The sequence below is a fragment of the Octopus bimaculoides genome, chromosome 2 (assembly GCF_046866305.1).
Source record: "Octopus bimaculoides isolate indiv1 chromosome 2, ASM4686630v1, whole genome shotgun sequence".
Classification (NCBI taxonomy): domain Eukaryota; kingdom Metazoa; phylum Mollusca; class Cephalopoda; order Octopoda; family Octopodidae; genus Octopus; species Octopus bimaculoides.
The window spans coordinates 7,511,533-7,534,942 of NC_142929.1; the positions used below are offsets into that span (position 1 = coordinate 7,511,533).

Below are 23,410 nucleotides of genomic sequence, written 5' to 3' on the forward strand. Positions count from 1 at the left end.
GAAAATGGAAGTTGCGAATGAGTGTGCGTTATATTTGGAGACGAGCGGCTGATCGGTTAAAGAGAGGAACAGGCCTACGCTTTGCTGATCGCTTTTGCGAAACATACAAGGCCCACTGCTACGTATGCTTGACCAACCTGTTGCTTCCCTCCACCAATACAAGCAGTCATTCATTTGCCCATCTATAATCGTGCGGTATCCTTACAAATCATGGATCCGCACACTCAATGAAACGGAACATCGTTTCGTATTCAAACTCAGAATCATGGATTTAAATGAATGTTCTCCGCTAATCCCTCCTTCTTTCTTTAATTCAGTAATCTGATTTTTATTATTCAGCTCTCCTCTCGTCTTCATGTTTTACTTCGCCTAACCTTCACTCGCTTCTATTCCTATTTTATATTCTGTTCCCTTTTCTCTCTTTCACTGGGTTTCTCCTTCCTAGTTTTTTCCTGTCCACGTATGCAAGCTCACGTTTCTTGCACTCCCCGTCAGTTGCAGCCAATTACTCAAGCAGATTATGTAAATTCTGATGTCTTTTAATTTTTCCCCTGTTTCTTAAGCCAGAACAAAAATTGGCCGCAACTTTGCATAGCTCGCTTCATTGCAATCTTTCGGCTGTGCAATGTGTGTGTGTGTGTGTATGTGTGTGTGTATGTGTGTGTTTGTGTGTTGCCATTTCATTCAGAATCAAGAGGCAAAGACAATGATATTCAAATATCACAAATCAACAAAATATAAATGATTTAAGGTAATTGAATACATAATTTAACAAAATAATACATAAAGATTCTGTATAAACCGAGTAAATATCTTTAATGTTATTAGACTCCCATTTTATCCACTATATACAAATGAAAACCTGTATATTTATATTTACACTGCCATTTGTAATATACGTTTCCACTTCGCGAGTGTATAGGTTTATAGATTTCTAACCTTTACCGCCTAACTTTTCAGTTAAAGAAGATTCATGATTTGGTATGTCTTTTTCGTCTTATTTGTTTTCAGTTTATTTGTCAGAAGAGCATCAGGATCGCTTTCCCCTATTCCTTCTACTTTTTATGCTTGTTTTTTGTTTTGTTTTTGTTTTTGTTTCGAAACATTTTTATTGCCTATAATTATTTGGGGCTGTTTTTACATTACCTTATTTCTTTCAGCCATTTGACTACGCCCATGCTGCAACGCAGCCATGAAAGATTTTAGTCAAAGAAATCGATCCGCTGACATATTTTTTTAAGCCTAATACGTATTCTATCGTTTCTTTTGCAGAACCGCTAAGTTACGGGACGTAAAGACACCAACACCGGTTGTCAGGCGGTGATAGGGGCAATTACAGACTCACACAAATACACACATAGATACACACACACGCACATACACACACACACACACACACACATACATACATATATATATATATATATATATATATATATATATATATATATATATATATATATATATATATATGGCTTCTTTACGTTTCCGTCTACCAAACCTAGTAGAAAGCACTTACCCGAGCGGCTATGCAGTGGATTGAACCCGGAACCATTTGGTTGGGAAGTAAGCTTCTTACCACACAGCCACGCCTGTGCCTATATATGTTTACATTTTGTTGAGATTTCCTTAAAAACTAGTAAACACCTCCACTGATAAGCGGAAGTCTGTGAGGTAAGAAGTCTGCTTCCCAAACACATGGCTCCAGGTTCAGTCCACTGCGTGGCCACTTGGGGCAAGTGTCGTCTACTATACCATCGGGTCGACCAAGTTTAATCAGTAGATTTGGTAGACGGAAACTAAAAAAAAAAGACTGTCGTATATTTGTGTGTGTGTTTGTGTGCTTGTGTGTGTGTGTGTGTTTGTGTGTGTGTATGTGTGTTTGTGTGTGCGAATGCGTGTGTTGGTCTGTGTCTGTTTGTGTGTGTGTGCGTATGTGTGTGTGCATGTGTATTTTTGTGTGTATATGTTTGTGTGCGTGTGTTTGTGTTTCTGTGTGCGTATGTGTATGTACTTGCATGTGTGTGTGTGCGTTTGTATGTGTGTGTTTGCGTGTGTGTGCATGTTGCTGTGTGTATGTGCATGTTGCTGTGTGTATGTGCATGTTGCTGTGTGTATGTGCATGTGTGCGTATGTGTGTTTGTGTGCATGTGTGTGTTTGTGTAAGCGTTTGTTTCCTACCACCGCTTGACAAACAGTTTTGGGTCTTTTACGTCCCCTCAACTCAGCGGTTCAGAAAACTGACCCCCATAAGTACCAGACCTCAAAGAAATAAGTATTGGAGTCGATTCGATTACAATTCTTGCACGCGGACCCTCAGCATGGTCGTAGTTTAATCACTAAAAATTATAAGATAATAGATAAATGTTTCTTATTTCTGAACAAAACGAAAACTTTAAACGCATAACTTTGTCCTATATATGTTACATGAATAAAGTCCATGCTATAGAGACTCAATACATGAAATGTAGAGTGTATATTTATATTCATATTCGCACCAGGCCAACAATTTCGGGGAAGGTGCTAAATCGTTTGCATCAAATCCAGATCTCAAACGGTATTTAATTTGTCCACCAGTCAAAGGATCAAAGCAAAGTCGTTCCCGATGGCGTTTTAACGCAGAACGTAAAGAGCAAGGGCCTGAAAAAATACCTTCTAAGCGTTTTGTCCTGCATGGCAACGATTCTGCTTCGAATCTTGAGAAATTAGACTTCACAAAAGCAGAAGTGAGGAAGCTGATTCAAAGTCTACCGATCTAAGCCATCACTCGTACTATAAAAAATCTGTAAAATTTTCCACAAATTTATCATTTACGTATATATGAGCATGTCTAGACATGCAACTATATGAGAATATTTTCATATGAGAATATTTTCATAAAACAAAACATACAAATCTGCACACATACATACATACATACATACATACATACATACATACATACATACATACATGCAGAAACGTTAGCACGCCGGGCGAAATACTTAGCGGTATTTCGTCTGCCGCTACGTTCTGAGTTCAAATTCCGCCGAGGTCGACTTTGCCTTTCATCCTTTCGGGGTCGATTAAATAAGTACCAGTTACACACTGGGGTCGATATAATCGACTTAATCCGTTTGTCTTTGTTTGTCCCCTCTGTGTGTAGCCCCTTGTGGGTGGTAAAGAAATAATACATACATACATGCAGAAACCTTGTTGGTGTGGCTGAAATTCCAATAAAGGAGCCTTGGATATAGGTTAGAAACCAGATCTTTCGGTATTGGCAAGAAATCTTAAAAGAAAACTGAATAATGGCATACATACATACAGTTTGAAAGCACTATCTTGCTCAGCATATATATCTCCTGGAAACTGTTTAGAAACGTGTAGCAAAACGAAAACCCGCTGTCAGGCATTTCCCATACTATGAACGTCTTGCTTCCCTGGGCATGGATACATTGAATCTCAGGCGTCTGTCAACTGACTTAGTAGATACCCACAAGATTATCCACCATCGTTCCAACATTAAACTTGAGCAATGTTTTAAATTTCATATGGCAAACACTCGTGAGCATGCTTACAAAATCAAAAGAAAAAAAAAACAACACAGCACCCATCACTTTCGGAAACATTCAGGCTCAGAATTGCTGAAGCATGGAATAAACTGCCCGCATCAGTCGTTAGCTGTCGGGACACTACATCGTTCAAAACTTCCATGCTTCATGAGATCCGTCAACAGTACACCTGATGGCTTTTTTTCTACATTGTAGTGTACTTGAGCACTGTATATAACAAATTCTTTCATATTTTTTATACATACGTTGGTATCAGCGAAAAGAAAATGCTTACGCTGAACTATGATAGTAACATTAATTATCAAAGCAGTCTATCATTGAGCAACAACTGGATTATTATCTCCCACTTTGAAGGGTATGCGTTTGCAATCCAGGAACAAGAATTATCAACCAAGTACCTGATGCACAAAAGGGATAGAGGTTCAGGAACAGCAGCAAAATGTGACAACCGATGCAGACTTTGTGGAGTTAACACCGAAGATATCACCCACATCAAACCAGTTGTCCGAAAATGTCATCACGCTAATATCTACAGATGAGTCAAGATGTCGTAGCTAGGACACCATATGATGAGATCCGTTGGAAGGATAATCCCGAGGACAAGGAAATAAGAACCCACAGAATAGGGGAAAACATAACCACTCATAATTAAAAGGAATGTCCCAGTGAAGACCTCAATGAAATGTAAACACTAAACACAATAGACCTGATATAATGGTCTGAGATAGAGAAGAAGAAGTGTACTCGGATGTTAGTATAAAGCTGAAGATCAGTGAAAAAAAGTACACTACACTGAACTACTGAGAAATCTAGAGTTACGCTATGCAGATTACAAGTTCAGGTTTATATTTGTAATTGTTGGGGCCCTGGGATATGTAACACACTGGGATATGTAACAGCTAAAGGAGCCTCGAAACTCAAAATTTCGATGTCTGTTTGCAACAGTTCAGTATATCACATTTTTGTTCTAAAAATAATTTGCCCCGAATCAGGATACAATACTTCCCATATAAAAATTACGGGCACTCCATAGAATGGTGTTAGAACCTATGTCTGTATGGGATTTTATTAGTAAGATAGCCGCCTGATTTCGGAGAGGTTTGAACCAGCTTCTTTTAATTGCTGCACATTTTGCATAGATTCGTTGAGAACAAATTCTCAAAGGATTCTGGTGCTCGTTTTGAGTCTCTTTTCTGTTGTTCCTACGTAAGTTCATGTAAGGGTTTTTATTTTTATTACAGCGCTAGTACCGACTTGAACATTATGTTCATATATTACTGCTTTGATCGAAATATTACCATGAAGGAGGTGGTTACTAGAGTTTATACAGTTACACTTAGTTCCCTTTTTGATTTGGCTTCAGCGAGTCCTCTCACATTATGTTGCTTAATCTACCTGTTGCTAACAACTAACTGTTGTAAATACCATAATAGTTATGCCCACCTGGGAAAACAACCTTGATTCTAAATTTGAGAATTCCCTAGCTATATTAGTTTTGAAATTCGTAGTAAATATTGGATTGAACTACAAATTCTTCCTGGAAATAATCCTGCGTGTTATCCTGGGGCTATTTTCATTGCTAACATAACAGGTCTGCTCAGAGAAATCTCTAGGTTGACACTTATAAACAGGAGATTCGCTTATTTCGCTTATCTATATTGCAAAATATATTCTTAAGGATACAAGGCGTACGGATTTTCTTTGCATGCCGTACGAAATGACAATTATCGTTAAAGGCCCTTTGTAAGTTATCGTATGCTTAGGGGGTTTTCAGTTTCCTTATCAAACTAAAGAGTTCTCTCCAAATGTTTCTTGATCTTTAATAGCTGGTGGGACATTCCTTGATTTAAATCCGTGTTTATTTTCCGTGCTATTATGCAGCCATTCTCTTCGTCAATGAAATATACTCTTTCAGCACCTGATTCTGCATATGAAATCTTTGGTTTTCTCAGACATGTTCTTTAAATATTGAATAGTCCTCCGTTGGATAGAAATATTCTTAATTGAAAATTCAGTGTGTATGATTCCATTTTCCATTTGCTTTTTCTTCTTCATGTAAATAGTGCTCTAACATAAAAGAAGAAGCTCATGAAAACTTGTCAGTACACTGGTTCAAAAAGGCGGAGAAAATGGTATTCTGACATTATACAGCTTTCTGCTGGAGCTGAAAATCTTCACAAATTCGTACTCTGAGGCTCATCTAACCGCTCATCAGACAGACATGAACATTTATAAATCGTTTGACATCGACTTTTTCTCATTCTAAATCTTTATAATGTTCATCAAAGGTCAGTTGCGTTGTCTAACGGATTCATCAAATTTTCAAAAGTTAAAATTCTGTCCAATTAGCTCTAAATGCTTATTCGATGATTTAACATTTTTATTTTACGTTCGTACGGTTTCTTTCAGAACATTTAAATCAATACTTTGATATGCGACAATAAATATTTAGTTGGAGAGAGTTATTTACGTAGATGCCTTTGCAAAGATAATAAGCTTTATATCTATATAATGGTCGAGAGCACCGCGACGCGTAATCACGGAGGTGTGAGTTCGAGTCTCATAGCTGGCCACCCACACTTTTTTCAGCAAAATAGGGGTAGTTTATCCTGTTCAGGCTATATTATTAGCATTATCCTGCGTTTGAGAATTTAAAATCACTTCTTTAACTTTCTAAGACATATCAACGCTTCTAAAAGCAAACTTGGTTTGTTTGTTTCGTTTATCGTAAATTGAATATATCTATATATATATAATCAGCAGTCTGGTACTTACTTTCGGAGTATTTAAACCCTACAATTGTTTGAGATTTAGTAAATTTCCTTTGAGATATTCCACTTTACAACACTCCATAAAGAAAGAAAACTTTACAACTAACGTAAAAGAAGCTCATCATACCGACATCACTCTATACAGATATTATGACGTCAGATTTCATTAAATGGATAATCATTTGAGAATTGACGGTGCCAAGGAAGAACACAAACAAGTGTCTCATGAGGGAAACACTGGTTCATAACAAGAGCCGGTAGAGGTGTGCAGAAACCAAGAATTCAAGTCAAGAAAGTTTATGGAGCGATCATTCTATAAAGCTCTGACTGGGCTTCAATAGTTTGATGTTTTAAGGAGCTGAGAGGAAGTAATATATGCTGTCACCGACGTCGCTTAGAAAACAACACGATTTTCTTTGAATAAAAAGGGAAAACCGGTTGTTCGTTACACCTGAAATGCGAGCTTGGACTTGATCGACTGGGATTGAGACAAATACACGCAGCGAGATGAAAATTGGAACTTTATTGTGGTGAAGCTAACTTCTTTGCCATTCGAATTATATATACCAGAGTAAGCACATGAATATGAAACAAGGAGGGAAAAATAGTACTCGAATACAAGAGGTAGAGTAATAGATATATACTTCACTAAATTAAAAAAAGGGCATTAATCAGTACCAGTATTGTTAGAGATAAATGTCAAAACAACTCAATAGCCACAGAAGCACTATCTTATTCAGCTGACACGACTTATTTTAACTCTTATTTCTAGCAATACTGTTCTCTTTTGCCAAACCGCTAAGTTATGGGGACGTGAACACACCAACACCGATCGTCAAGCGATGTTGGGAGGACAAACACAGAAATATACACATATACATATATATTTATACAACGGGCTTCTTTCAGTTTCCGCCTACCAAATCCACTCACAAGGCTTTGGTCGGGCCGAGGCTATAGTAGAGGACATTTGTCCAAAGTGCCACGCAGTGAGACTGAACCCGAAACCATGGGGTTGGGACGCAAGTCTTCTTACCACACAGCCACACCTGCACCTATATATATACGACTGAAGCCGGTACTGAAATGATTTTTTTTATTATTTTGGCATCTTCTACCGTGACTTTTATCTTTATATATATATCAACTCGTGTGTTCCTTTTCAACCTTCTGCATATATATATATATATACATATATATATATATATATATATATATATATATATATATATATATATATATATATATATATATATATATATATATGGAGAGAGAGAGAGAGAGAGAGAGAGAGAGAGAGAGAGAAATGCAAGCGTAAAAAATGGACGTTACAGAATGATCATTTATGTATGTGTGCGTGTGTGTTTATACATAATCGTTTCACATGATTAAAAACGTGTAACCGGTTTACATGTGAGTAGCGTTTATAAGTTCAAAGACGATTAGAAAATATTCATAAATTTTGAATAAATTTGCACAGCAACAATCATGAAGCCATATCACATTACTGTCTTATTATTGCAATAAATATATTAGATACTGTTTGTCCTGTAATTACATTAATCAATACAGATTAAATTTGAAGAGAAATAATTTAAAGCGAAAATGTCGGGACAACAATTTTTCTTGTATTTTTAGCTGCATTTATCGAACTTTACAGATAACACATATATATGGTGAGCATTATATGTTGTCACCTGTGTGCGTTTGTTTCGGTATTTGTTACTGATTTCAGCTTGTTCGTTTATTTGATTTCGTTATAGTTATTGGCAAATTGCCAAATTTGTAGACAAAATTATAACTTCTGTCATCTTAGCACACGTGACTTTTCGGTTTTATTCAGTTAAATACCTGACAACCAAGCTTTTGGAAACTCAATTTCAACTTCGCCGTAACATGACTCTCTTTATGGGATATAGTTCAGCTACCGGAAAATCCAGACATTATTTATAATTCAGGTTTGTTGATTCGTATATAATTTTAGCTGGTTGACAGCTTGCATTGGAGATATACTTCCATATTGATATCTGCGTTAAATCTGTGTAGTTACGTAAAAATAAAGCAAATGAACTCTCAGTGGAAGTTACTAGTAATACAACATGTGAGATAAATAGTTCAGAAAAACTAAGCTATCCTATCAACAACTCATGTCGAATATAGATGTATTTAATATTTGAACGTAATTAAAGATTGACATTTTATAGTTCTTCAATCTTCTTGTATTTCTGTCAGTGACCGATAAAATTGTGAATCTAAATATGCAATATATTATGAGAATTCGATATTTGGCATTTGTCTAAGGCGGCGAGCTGGCAGAATCGTTACCACGCGGAACAAACTGTTAAGCGGTATTTCGTCCGTCTTTTCATTCCGAATTCGAATTCCGCCGAGGTTGTCCTTGCCTTTCATCCTTTCGGGGTCGTTAAAATAAGTACCAGTTGAACACTGGAATCGATGTAATCGACTGACCGCTTCTCCTGAAATTGCTGGCCTTGTACCAAAATTTAAAACCGATATTTGATATCTGTCTAGCAAACTTGCTCCAATGTTATGCACACTAGTCTGTTTACATCCAACAGATCGATAGGAAGCGTTCACATCGCTCTTCTCAACTTTTCCGTCTCCACAAAACTTGTGTGTAGGAATTCATAACCATTTATAGATTTCTATACATTCATATTCCATAGGCAAAGTCTGGTATCAGATGACCAAAAAATTTCTACTCGAGGTTTTATAATTTTTAGTTGTTTTTGTTTATTCATTTATCGATATTAAATAAAGCCATTGGCTGCAGATGAGAATCGTATCAAGTAATCTTGTTGCGAAGATTTAAAGTCAAGTAGAAACCCACATAATCCTTGCCGTTTTTACTGACGCTGCGACTCGCATTTATAAATGTTCATATGCTGTTTTCTTTATTTACTGTTACTTCGAGATGGATGATACAAGGTTAAATGTTTTAGCTGCAAACACAATATACAACTACTGGTTAGGCACCAACCGATTACCGACTTCTTACATGGTTTTCTGACTTCCCTCTCTTTCTATTATGCGTGTACACCGACACGCGCACCCATATATACATATACAGTAATCCCCTGACTATCGCGGGTGTTACGTTCCAAACCCACCTCCAGCGATAGTTGAAAATCCGCGAAGTAGAAATAGTACTGTACTGTATATATATATATATATATATATATATTTTTTTGTTTGCTATTTTTATAGTTTATATATATTTATTTTATTATAAATGCAAAACAACACTTCGGCGGAACCGACGTAAGCTTAAATAATAAACCGTGATAGGTGAACCGCGATATGGCGAGGAGTTACTGTATACAGACAGACAGACAGTCAGACAGGCAGGTTGGTAGGTAGGTAGGTATACATACATGCATACATAAATGCGTATACTCTTGCCCACATACACTCATACATACGCCTGCCTGTGTAAGTGTGTGTATGTGAGCTCGTTTCTTTATTAATTTTCTTAAACTACTTAACAATTATTTAAGAAGTTTCATTGGTTTAAATTTCAATAGTTCCAAACCCCTTTTATTCTATTTTAAGTACCATATCATTTATCGCATTTGGCAACACTAAATCAGTCTTATTTTCTTTTTAACTTATACGCAATTCAGCTTCTTATCTTGCTGCAAACCTTTCCGAAGATAAAACTAAATAAATTAGTCCTATAGAATGGATTTTATCAGAGGAAAGGGAATTAACATTCTATTGAATGGACGTTGCTATCAGCTGAAAACTTGGCATTATACTGAAGACAAGTGATAAGGTCGCATCAACGTTAACAGAAGTTTATGGGGGAAATGCCTCTAATTTAGTTAATTTTAACTTCGTGTAAATTTACAGTGGAATAGTAAACTAAAATGTATTTATCTTGAAAAGAAAACAATCTCGTCCTAGAGTTGCTCAATGCGATTAATAAAATATCATATAAACAACGATAAAAAATATACATTTAGGTTATTAAGAATTTAAACAACTGAAGCGCCTTCAGTTGTTCTTAAAAACACAAAAGAAAATATATAAATTTAAATGCCATCTTATGTATGTGTATATATATATATATATATATATATATATATATATACTTATATAGAAGTTGACTTAAAATTTGTGCATCAGGCATTTACCCTCCATGTGTATACGGTTGTCCATTAGGGCTTGTTCTGCTGCCTAACAAAAGTATAAAGGAACAATAGTGTTCTAAGACAACTAAACGTACAATCATCGACAGCAAGAAAATTTCCATCCCCCAAAATTGATGTATCATAGTGAGTTATTCAAACAAATGATAGCACGTATAGTTGACACTTAAAGAGCGGCTAATAACTTTTAAGGCCTTCACAAGTTTCCCAACAAGAAATAGGGGACAGAATGTTGGGTTTTAACCAGGATGCTCATTTCATCTACAGAGCAAACCCTCAAGAGAAGCCATACAGACAATCCAAAAACCAATGGAGAGGAAGGAAACCTGAAGCAGAATTCCTCCCAACACACCTCAGATCTCCCGTAAATTTCGGAACCACCTACACCTTATTAGGCACAAAGACACCAGCAATTCTGTTGCCTTCCGATGGTGTCTACGTTCAACGATTCCTAGATTCTCTAACACTGACGTAGAACACGCAGCCCGGAATAAAACAGCATATTGTATTTGAAGTACGGGGTTGACTCACTTGTGGTTACTAGTTCCAGAGAAAAAGAAAAGAAGTTACACGCGCCCTTTAACAGCCTCCACGAAAGTATCAATTTCGACATCGGTTGTACTGCACTGGGTGACTCCTTAACTTTTCTAAAGTTCATTGTGTCCTTTACTACAGAAGCCGTGATTCAGCTCATCGAGAAGGTGACGAAGAAGAAAATCTTTTCCTTGCTGGATGCCCTTTATTCTTAAAGATGAAGACAACGTACAAAGAAATAATCCACCTGTTGCATGGACAAGTGCGACGCCAGCAGACACCAAACTAGAGCAGTTTGGTTTTCGTTTTACAGTTGTTACTCATGAAACGCTGAGAAGTGGAAATATTCGGAACATAAGCCAGGAAGATTGAATTACTATCTTGTCTCTTTCATCTTAACCTCTTCGATTTAATTTCTTTGGATTTCTGTGTTTTGAACATTGAACATTCTGTAGAAAATTTGCTTCCAAATTTCCATGTTTACAGTTTTGCTTCACCCCGCTCTCGTTTCGTTTCTGCCACCCAAAGCCATATTTTCTTTCGTTATATATATTTTTTTCCTATATCTAGCTTATAGAAATTCATTCTGCCAAGAACTTGAGATTTCTTTTTTAAAAACTTTATCTCTTTTCGCAGATAATGCACAAGATACAAGGATTTAAATATATATATTTTATTAATAAAGCTACAAAGACATCACAAAAACTGCTACTCAGAGTTTCGCGTCCCTGTTCGTCGGACCAAAACTGTCCGACAAACGAAAAGGAGAAACTCAGAGTAACAGTTTTTGTGATGTCTTTGCAGCTTTAGTAATAAGGCATATTATTCTACCTCCGATATCGGAGTACTATTTTTTTCCTTGTTTCAAATTTATGTGCTTTCTCTGGTATATATATATGTATATATATATATATATATATATATATATACGTGTGTGTGTGCGTGTGTGTGTGTGTGCATACATACATACATATATATATATATATATATATATATATATATATATATATATATATATATATATATATATATATATATATATATATATATATATACATATATATATATATATACATATATATATATAATTTTATAGTTATATGTATTTGGCGTGTGTGCGATTGTGCGTGCGCATGCGTGCGCGCGCGTGCAAGGCCAATGAACATAAAAAAAGAACGCAGATAGAACAAAGTTTGATGAATAAAGTATTAGGTTAACGCTTGACTGGAGTGTTTTAATATTTCGTATGGTAACCCTCCATCAGAAAAACAAAATAAGCATAGGATAAAAAAAAAAAGGGAAGCATCATTTTCATTGAAAAGAAAAAAAAGTGTAAAATTCTGAACAAAAATTAATTACTGAAGGGGGCAAAGGATATAAGAGGAATATGAAAGGTTAGAAAGGAGGCCGAATGGCGTTCTGTGTGAGCAGTCAGGAAGGATGGAAGTGGATGGGTAGATTCATGCGTCAGTGTTTACGGGAGCGGGCATAATTGGAGATGTGTGTATGCGTACAGACGTCGTCTGCGAGTGTGGAAGAAAGATGTCGCTTGGTAGTGAGGGTTGAGAGGATGTTGGTGTGTCTGTAATTGTTAAGCAGATAAGTGTGAATGTGAGCATAAGATGGTGTAGGTGGGTGCGAATGGAGGTGTCAGAAAGCATATGTTATAAATAAATAAATAGATTCAAGTGGGGAATGGAAAACTTTTTTTTTTTTTTCAGGCCTGCAGCCGTGAATCATGGGGTGAATGGCTGGAAAGATCACGATGCTAACATTCGAACTTGAAACAAAATCTTTCAGATATTCAAATTACGAAAGGAACAAAAAAAACATGCTAAAAGATGTTAAAAATTTGGGGAAGTAGGTTAATTGTCCAAGAAGGTGAAAGTCCTTCTTGGGCGGCGAGCTGGCAGAAATGTTAGCACGCCGGGCGAAATGCTTCGCGGTTTTTCGTCTGCCATTACGTTCTAAGTTCAAATTCCGCCGTGGTCGACTTTGCCTTTCATCCTTTCGGGGTCGATAAACTAAGTACCAATTATGCACTGGGGTTGATGTAATCGACTTAATCCATTTGTCTGTCCTTGTCTGTCCCCTCTATGTTTAGCCCCTCGTGGGCAATAAAGAAATAAGAAGGTGAAAGTCCAATGTTAGAAGGTGTGGCTTAGTGGTTAGGATGTCGGAGGAGGAGGAGAGGGATAAAGAGGAAACAGGGGAAGGGATGAAGGGGAAGAGACGAAGAAGTACAAAGAGGAGGGATGACTAGAAAGAGTGGGAGAGGAGGAAGCGGATGACAAAGCGTAGGATGAAGAAGAGAAGGCGGAGTGAGAGAAGAAGGACGAGGAGAAAAAGTATAAGAGGAGGAGGACGGAGAGGTGAAGAGGGCAAGAAAGAAGAGGTGAAGAAGGTGGAAGAGGAGGAATAGAAGAAGTAGGAAAAGACGAAGAAAGAGAGAAGAGACAAAGAAAAGGGAGGATGAGAAAGGAGAGTAGAAAAGGAAAGAGGCGACGACGGGGAGGAGGAAGGGGAGGTATGGGAAAGGAGGACGAGGAGGTATAGGAAAGGAGGAAGGGGAGGTATGGGAAAGGAGGAAGAGGCGAGGAAGGGCAAAGTAGAGGACGGTATATACTCTTTTACTCTTTTACTTGTTTCAGTCATTTGACTGTGGCCATGCTGGAGCACCGTCTTTAGTCGAGCAAATCGACCCCAGGACTATCGGTCTCTTTTTGCCGAACCGCTAAGTTACGGGGACCTAAACACACCACCATCGGTGGTCAAGCGATGTTGGTGCGACAAACACAGACACAAACATATACACACATATACATATATATATATACATATATACGACAGGCTTCTTTCAGTTTCTGTCTACCAAATCCACTCACAAGGCTTTGGTCGGCCCGAGGTTATAGTAGAAGACACTTGCCCAAGGTTCCACGCAGTGGGAATGAACCCAGAACCATGTGGTTGGTAAGCAAGCTACTTACCACACAGCCACTCCTGTACCTATATATATAAATACATACATACATACACATACATACTTTTATACAAACATTCATAATACCTACATACATGCATATATGCATGTATACATTCGTATATTACAAGTGGAACAGTAAAAATATGCAAGACTTTTCTCAAGTTCCAAATGTGAATTTGTCTGTGTTAACTACATTCCAAAGCTGGAGCCCTGTATATTTTTTGGAAGCCGGCACCCTCCTCAGTGGAATGTTTCTTATAAAAATAGAAGACATATTTATCCGAACTTTCCCCGCTCCAGCATCTTTCACTTACTCCAACACAATCGCCATCGACACAAAAGCCAGTATAACCACCAACATTACTAGAGACAAACAGTGGCAACTATACAATTAAATTTAGCAATATGAGCACCACCATTACGTACCCATAACAATAATATATGCTTAATAGCAATGTCTGTATCTACATATGTTGTATGTTTACACATCAGTGTGTATGAGTGTACATGCGTGTGAGTGTGTGTGTCTGTGTGTGCACGCATGCGTGTGTGTGTATTGCGTATATAGAGGTATGTGTATGTGCGTTGATTTTGGAGGTTTTAAGGCTAAAGTTAGAGGGCCAAGGTGTGAAGTACCCAAGAACCATTCGACTACCTGTAACCCTTCAACTAATTGTAATCACCTTTTCACCGTATCATTTTCATTCATACACCCATAAACATATCACAACTTTTGCTCTTGAAAACAGTTCTTTCCCAGAGCTATAATATTTATGAAATATTTGTTGTGGATAGTTCTTGAGTTCAGCCCAATTTTGGATTTACCTACAATTTAAAGTGCCCGGACCAAAATCATGAAGTAAAACTTAAAACAATAACGTGAAAAGGAACTGTAAAGTGTATAATGCACCAGGTAGTAAACTCGATCTTAAAAAGTGATTCATTCCGCAGAAATACAAAGTCAGGTATATCGCCAAAAAAAAGTTGGAACTTCTACTGTAAGAACGATACGTGACAATGAATGAAAAAATTAAGTGCTCAACAAGTTATTTGGTTGAGTGATGGGACCTCATTTTTTCACAGATCTTATATGACGCTTATAATGGAACGACCCTTAAGAGCATGGATCGAGAAGCAAACTCGTCGCAGTGTGCTGATAATTTAGATAATTTGTATACTGATTCCCAAACAATGGAAAGTGAAACTTCTAATAAAAACTTTTCCGGCTGGTTTGAAGAGTTTAAGAAGCAATTGAATTTGTACAGAATAACAATGACTAGTGAAGATGCTAATGATGTTACAAGGGATGTTCTGTTACAAATTTAATTACTGTGAACTGGCGAAAAAATTATTGCTGAAGGGGACCACACACCAAAGCAAATATTCAATGTTTCTAAAACTACATTTATTGGAAGTTCATGCCAGCAAGACGTTTTACTTCTCAAGAAAGAAAACCTATACGAGAATTTAAAGCGTTCGAAAATCGTCTGCAACTTCTGGGAGGAAAATTGTATAGTTGCCACTGTTTTTCTCTAGTAATGTTGGTGGTTATACTGGCGATTGTGTTGGAGTAAGTGAAAGATGCTGGAGCGGGGAAAGTTCGGATAAATACTAAAGTCCGTATTCGTATATCACTCCAAAAATTCAAGAGTTTTCGTGGTTAATGCAAGGTTTCACTTAACTCTAGTTGATCATTCAAATACGAATTTCAGGATTAATAGGAGCTTCTTTGAAAAATGGTTCAAAAACATTTTTGTCATATTGCAGAAAGGTACAGTGACAAATATGATTCCAATAAAGCATTTCTCCTTTTAGACAGTGTACCAATGCATTCAGAGAACTTCAAACAACGTTCTGAATGAGTGTTATTTGAATATATCCGCAAGAATACAAATTTTTGATTCCAGCTCTTGGTTCTAAGTGTGATAGCCAACTTTACGGTATATTACCTAAGCTTTCAAACAACTTATGAAAGCAATGAACAGGGAGGATAAACCTATAGTTTGAGACTCCTCGGAGAAATTCAACAAAATAGTTGTTCTGGCTAACATAACTTTGTAAGTGTTGGAAGAAATATAATACAAGACCGTATCCATGACTTTCGAAGATTTCCGCGAGCGGAAAGCTTACAATAAATTTAAAAAGAAACTTGTAAGTGATCTACGATTTGAAGAAGTCGGACAGTATGATGTATTTGAGTAGTTAGTGTTTCAAAAAGAGGGATTACCAAACGAGGAGCGGATACTGTTAGAGGAAGACTAAATTAAGAATACAGGTGAGAATACAGAAATTGCAAGCTCTCCAAAGAAATACTGCAAAGATTATTTGGTAAAAAGTTCTTAAAGATTTTGATAATGACATCCCAATCCTAAACATATCGTGAAAATTACAAGAATTTACAGTGAGCTCATCTCCTACTCAAGGATGTTGCGTCATAAACATCAAACAATTTTGGGTAAGTTCACAGAAGTAGATGTTAATAATGATGAAGTGTCCCTCATCCTCCCTGTAACTTTCGATCCACCAACGCCACTTACACATTAGTCAACATCTTTTGTGATAAGAAAATACACTATTACAATATCATGGTTCTTATATACTCTCTAACATATTTCCCTTCAAATGTCTCTCTGTATGCATTTTGTAGTGTGTTTGTTTAGAAACTTATTTTCAAGCGTAGAAGTGGTCTTGATGGTTGTCTGTGATCGTTTCAAAAGAGATGAAGGTCATTAATTAGGAAATGCATTATTTAACCGATCACTGGTGCATAACATTTGGTGATAAATAAGATAATAAATGGATTCTAGTATTTGTATGCTTTTTATCAGGCTACGAATAATATCTGCCCAATGATTCTCTCTAGTGAATTCCCAGGTACGAGTTTCTGGCTCTAAAGCCTTCTTCAATAGGAAATTCTGACGAGAGATAACCCAACGCACATAGCATTATCTAAACCCAATCAACATCAACGATTGAGTTGCGCTAATGGACCGTATGGTCGGATAAAAGAGGAAAAAAAGCAGCATCAGCACCAAGCAGTGACATAGAATAAACGAATTTAAGTTAGTCGAAATATGTTTGTGACATATTTTAAGTTCTAAAGGCAAATTTACTGCAGTTACCGTAGAGAAAATATATACTCTCTTATGGTAAAGGGTGCAAAAACACTATACCCGCATGGTGTTTTCAATTTTGAAAGACCAGGAGATAATGTATATGTCTAATGAAGAAAACTTCTATTACATTTCAGTGTTTATATTATAGTTTACATAACGCTTTTCATATTACCTAAGTTATATTTATCCTTTTACGTTATTTAGCTTCAAATTATATATGTATCTCTAATACGAACCAAGCAAATATACAACCATTTTGAGTTAAATTCTACATTATTTTTCCCAGTTGTGCAGCACTTTAGAAACGAAAGGATTAAAAGTTAGAAAGGTTGTTCACTTTTTACTGACGAAGATCTTTGTAACTTTGGGGCATACATAATAAAGGAAATCATACATGAAGGAGAATAAATCTTTTCTTACGATTGTTCATAAATATTATTGACATGCGGTACAAGGATTTGCTATCAGTATTCTATCGTATATCAGCGTGAATTTTGTTCTCATTTACACATTCGTAAGTTCTCTAGTTTTGTCTTCTTACCATTAGCTCTCTGTAAGGTCCGTTTTATGACTTCTTTTGAAATGGAATCTTGCAATATAATGCGAAAGAATATCTACCTTCAGAAAAATGCTCTGATTCTATAAAATCCTTCTAATATAAGAGAACTAAAACAATTGTGTTTAAGAATATATTTCAAACAATGGCTTTCGTTGCGTTTATAATTGCTGTTGATAGTTTCATATGTTATCTGCATTGTTTACTATCGTAAATGTAAGAAGATCTATTACAAATTATAATAAAATAAATGGTGCAGCAATAATCTCATTCATCTGCTTCGATCCGCATTCTAAGTTACTTATAGCCGATGGACAACATTTGTATGCAAGTAGCCATTGAAATATGTTATCGGGCGCACACGTATTCCTGTTTATTTGTGTGCGGTTATGTAGGCGTTTTTATTTATGTAGGCGCGTAAGTGTTGATCAATTATTAAGCAGTAAATTTATGTTTCCTAGTTTATTTCAAATGATAAGAAATGGTTTAAATACATCCATGGAAACTTTTCCATGCTTTACATTTCGATTCTATTTACTATTCTAATCGATGGATATCTCTCATTCGTATTTCAGAGAAGGAACTATATCGTTATACATTGTTACAAAAAGTCTTTGTTCTAATACTAAGTAAAGACCTTTAATCATAGTTCTGTAAGCAATTTTCGAATTCATTTCATGTGAAATAGGGGGTTTCGAGGTGCAAAAGAGCGTCGCGGACCACAGGTTGCTACGGCATGGGAAGTTTTGGGGTACCTGTTTTGCCACACCGGTTTGATTTGAGTTGACGTTTTGTGACATAGGTTGTCTCAGTGTTTCTCTCATTCGTTTTACTCTTCCCCCTTCTCTTTTCATTTCTCTAACCCCCTCTCCCTCTCCTCTTTTCTCTACCCTCCTCTCTCTTTCACTAAATATTTTCAAATTCAAAATGGCTGAAGATTAGCATCATGCTTGATACTCTAGAGTACCAACGAATTTGAAGTTGTGTCTCCTGTTTATATTTGTGCTTTATAATTAAATAAGTGCATTAACAATTTTATTTACAATTTAAAATATACATACATACACATCACACAATAACGCGCACTCACACACACACATACATATATATATATATATATATATATATATATATATATATATATATATATATATATATACAAGGTGGCCCAAAAGTAGGTTTACAGTTATCACGTGGGCACCTTAAATTTCTTTTAAAACCTATTAATATATTTAAAGAAAACAAGACTGCAAAGACCAAAGCTTCTGCAAAAGCTGAGAGGTGGCACGCGGCTACCAATAGTGTACACAGAGAATACTGTACATAGATGGAAAGTTGTTCTGTGTGCAAGTGTGCTAACATCCACACAATGATCGTATATATGCAATTAATAAAGCGAACATTTCTGTAGAACAAATATTATCCTTTCAGTGCCAGAAACCTTCATCCATGATGGTATTGACAGGTGTATCCTCAGGTTGCGGGAAAACCCCTCAAATCTTCATTGAAGAGGGCGTAAAAATCAACCAACGTGTCTATTTGGACATGTTAAAGGATAAAGTAGTCCCTTGGATTACTGCAACAATAAGGGACGAAGGTGTAACTCTGCAACAGGATGGCGCATGCGGCTACAAAATACGACTAAAAAACATCCAAGAATGGTGTCGAGAAAATTTCAAGGCGTTCTGGTGGATAGAGTTCTAGCCCCCGCCTTCTTCCCGCGACCTGAATCCGATGGACTTTGGCATACGGTCTATCCTTGAGAGTAAGGCCTGTGCTAATTCCCATACGTGTCTCAGACGTCTTGAGCACCAATTGCGAAAATACTGGGATGAAATCTCTGTAGAATCTGTTCGCGTCACTTGCTCCCAAGTTGTTCCTAGACTCTGGCAGGTACTTTCCGCCAAGGGTGAATATATTGAAAAGTAAATATAGCATCTTAATCTACATTTTCTGGGCTTTATTTGAGCATATTTAAATATGATATATCGTTATGTATCGAGATGTTATTTGAATAAATATATGTCTACACTTCGTCTGATCACCCTGTGTCTAATAGAAAGCTGATCGAGAACATGTGCAGACATTTTTGTTATAATATATTCGGTTTTTGCAAGATTGAAGTTAATCTATTAAACCACCCAATATCCTACTTCGATAATATATTTTTATGTTTATTTAAACTGCAAAATGTGGGATTGGGGCTCTCGAGATTTGTCTATCTATATGGATCCTCTTGTTGTTATTGCGTTCCAAATATTTACATCTTGCTACTCTAAAATTTCTGCAGTGAACACTTCAGGATTTTCTCCAGTATTTCTTTGTTCGAGAAACTGTACTTAAAACTTTTTTAGATATTTATAGAAAATTCTTTCAGTTTATTGAATGCGGAAATCGCATAAAAAATATACATAGAACTTTTGTGTGTATGGGTATTTATGTATTTATATTTAACACCTATACGTAGACGAACGTACATAGTTTGAAATAACGACCAATGTAGCTGACACGGAAAGATAAAGAAATGAGCGAATATGCAAAGATTGAAATAAATTCCTATTCAAACTTACATACATATATATGCTTAAAGCAAATTGTTCACGCACTGAATTATATTTCAAATCTCATTTTAGTATCACAAATATAATTTAGATATTTATATCTTCTTATTTCATTTGCATAGTGAAATATTGATAGCAGTGTGTACGAGGTTGTGTAGCGTTCATTGATAGATGAAGTCTTTTATGTGCAGGAAGGATATTAACCTAACTCAGAGCCAACCTTGCAGTAAGCAGTTTTATCCATGCTGATTACAGCATGTCTAAATAAAGTATAGGAAAGGATTATATTCTTTGAACTAATAATAGAGAAACTGGTGGCCAAATCCACACTTGTTTTCAGGAACATTGTTGTTGCAGGTTTCACATAGTGGTCATCCCTACTGTTGTATTAATTGATAAAGCCGAAAAGAGTTCGAATATAATAATTATATAGTTAGAAGAGGGAAGGAAATGGAAGAGAATAGGATTGAAAACAAACACTATGCCGACTTCAGAATGATGAATTAACGGATAAATGCAGTGAGAATTGCATGGAGACCCTTGTAGAGATATACACAAGAATCAAGGGTTAGAAAATTTAAAATGTAGGATGCTTTTCTTAATCATAATATTTATTTCGGTAATGACATAAATGGATCACGTTGGTCAATAGGAAACAAGAACAAGGCAGTATAGCATAAATGACTTTTAAGCATAGGTTATAATTATATATGTAAATGTATATATACTTGCATATGTGTATAGTAATTGAGAGAGAGAGAGAGAGAGAGAGAGAGAGAGAGAGAGAGAGAGAGAGAGAGAGAGAGAGAGAGAGAGAGAGAGAGAGAGAGAGCGAGAAGGAGAGATGAGAATGTATGTTTGCATAGAGAAGGTCTCTAATCGTGGGTTCGTGAGAGAGGAAGAATGAGTAAAGGGTGTGGGAGAAGTGCCTTTTCATGGCGGTGCAGTCAGATATAAAGCTCTATAGCAATATGACAATCATTGAAAAAGGTGAGAAGTAGTCATCCGTTTGCTGTGAAGACGGTAGTCCTGACGGCATCCTTACATGATCCAACAGGGTTTTGATTTGGTGGAAATAACTGGGTCGATGAGTCAGTATGTTGTATTATCGTTGTGTCTTTATTTTCTGTGTACAACAGCATGGCAGTCTCTGGTTGGTTATAAATAACGTCAAGGCTTTTGCGGTGGAGAATTGTTCAACAGTTTTCTACCGGAGTCCTCTTGCAGATGAGAATCTGGATGGTTGACTATTGAATAGAAGTATTAAAAACATGTAAATATAAACAAATGTTTATGTATAAAAGAGTATGTGTGCGTGTGCGTGTGCGTGTGTTGAATACAGGTATCTACGAGAAGGAAACAGAAATACAAAATACCTGAAAAAAAACACTTGAGAAGTAAATGAAATGTCAAATCAATTCAATTAAAACCACAAAATAAGAAGGCAAGAGAAATAAAAAAAAAAAATGTTTATGATAATGTTTATCTGAATATTTTCAGCTGTCGGTGGAATCGTTCAGAGTGAAAATGATCTAGTTTTTATTTCAAGTTCAGAACTTGAAATAAAAGTTGGAAATGCCTTGTGTGTAAACTTTACTGTATTAGTTCTTCAGATGATCGAGTGCCTGCTAGGAAATGAAAAATGGTCACCTGCGTTGTATTTCTTGATATATCGCGAAGATAAATTTTCTGTTTTATAAGAGGCTTACAACTAAGCATTAGTGTTTGCAGTTACTCTATCTTGAATTAAAAGCTGGCATTTCACTGGAAACTGGCAAACTACATGCTGGTCAAGGAAGCATTGCATTTTGCTGGGGTGAGTTGCACGTACCTTTTTCGATCAGTTGAACGATAGAGAAGCTTATAATGTTCCTGACTTTTCATCATTCACACATCGCCGTTTATTTGTTTGCGATATATGTTAGCATTCAGTGTTTAAACTGGTAAATTGCGTTCTGGTTGCGATGAGGTAATTCGAATGTGAATATAACGAGAGAATTATTTGGTGAGGTTGTAACAGTAAAACTTGCTGTGCAAATATTGTTGACAGATTACAGTTCGGTTCTATCCATTATGACTATATCAGAACAGTATTTAGGAAATCAATGGATTCCCATGTTGTCTGGCAATATATATATAACCTAAAGGTGAAGGATAAATATAAGACCTCGAATGCGTGTTCATCATTGACATATTTATTCAGTTAATATAAATTAACCACCTATAGAAAGCACAAAGGCCACTATGAGTGACTGTTAAACAATGGCTAGATTACACATGGATGCCCGTGTATATGTATATACTTGTATATTTATATACGTGTTTATTAAGTCAGAGAGGGAAAGAGACCGAGAGAAAGATTAGAATGAGAGAGGAGAGATAAGAGCGAAAGAATTGTTACCACGACATTGTGATCGGGTATAAAGCCCTGTCGCACTTGAGATTTCTACAAAGGAGGAGAAATCACAAGCTATTTATTAAGCTTGACATTATTGGAATAACCGCGTAGATGAGTGAAAGGTATTCATTCCAATCACAGAAAAAGTATTAGTCTCAAAGAAGCCCATGCATGTCTCATGAGATGGTGAAACTGGTAATGTGAAACTTGTAATGTGTTATACGAACTCACTTTTTGCAAGTTTTCTTTACTATTTTGTGTAGAATGTCGTGACAGTCACAGGTTAGTAATGAATAGTGACAAAACTTAACGTTCTACATGACCCTGTGCTTTTAAACAATGGAGTACAGAACTCTCCACTACAACCTTGTAAAAGTTTGCATAGAATTACAGTTAGTTTCGCCGTAAAATTCGGCCGATGCTTCATTTTAGCCAGAAAACTTTGAACTTCATATACAAACGTCGATTTCAAGCGTACAGCCAATTTGTTTTACATAGTCACACTCTCTGAATTGAAACATTTTAGTTCACTATGTGATAAGAAGATTACTTCCGATCCATACAGTTCCGAGTTCGGTCCCACTCGATGGCACCTTGACGAATGTCTTCTACTATAACCTCGGATCAATCATAGCGTTGTGAGTGGATTTATTAAAGGGAAACTAACAAAAGCCCGTCACATATATATATATGTGTGTGTGTTCGCATGTGTTTGTGTGTGTGTGTGTGTTTGTGTGTGTATGTGTGTGTGTTTGTGTGTGTGTG

The 23,410-nt window shown here is 36.3% G+C and overlaps 1 long non-coding RNA gene across 1 annotated transcript; it reads left to right on the plus strand.

Annotated features, from left to right (window-relative positions):
• The first annotated feature begins 6,301 nt into the window (after positions 1 to 6,301).
• Positions 6,302 to 8,531, plus strand: LOC149136861 (uncharacterized). Its single transcript, XR_016238113.1, has 2 exons — positions 6,302 to 6,949; positions 8,169 to 8,531. It is a non-coding gene; the product is annotated as an uncharacterized LOC149136861 (long non-coding RNA).
• Positions 8,532 to 23,410: the final 14,879 nt, after the last annotated feature.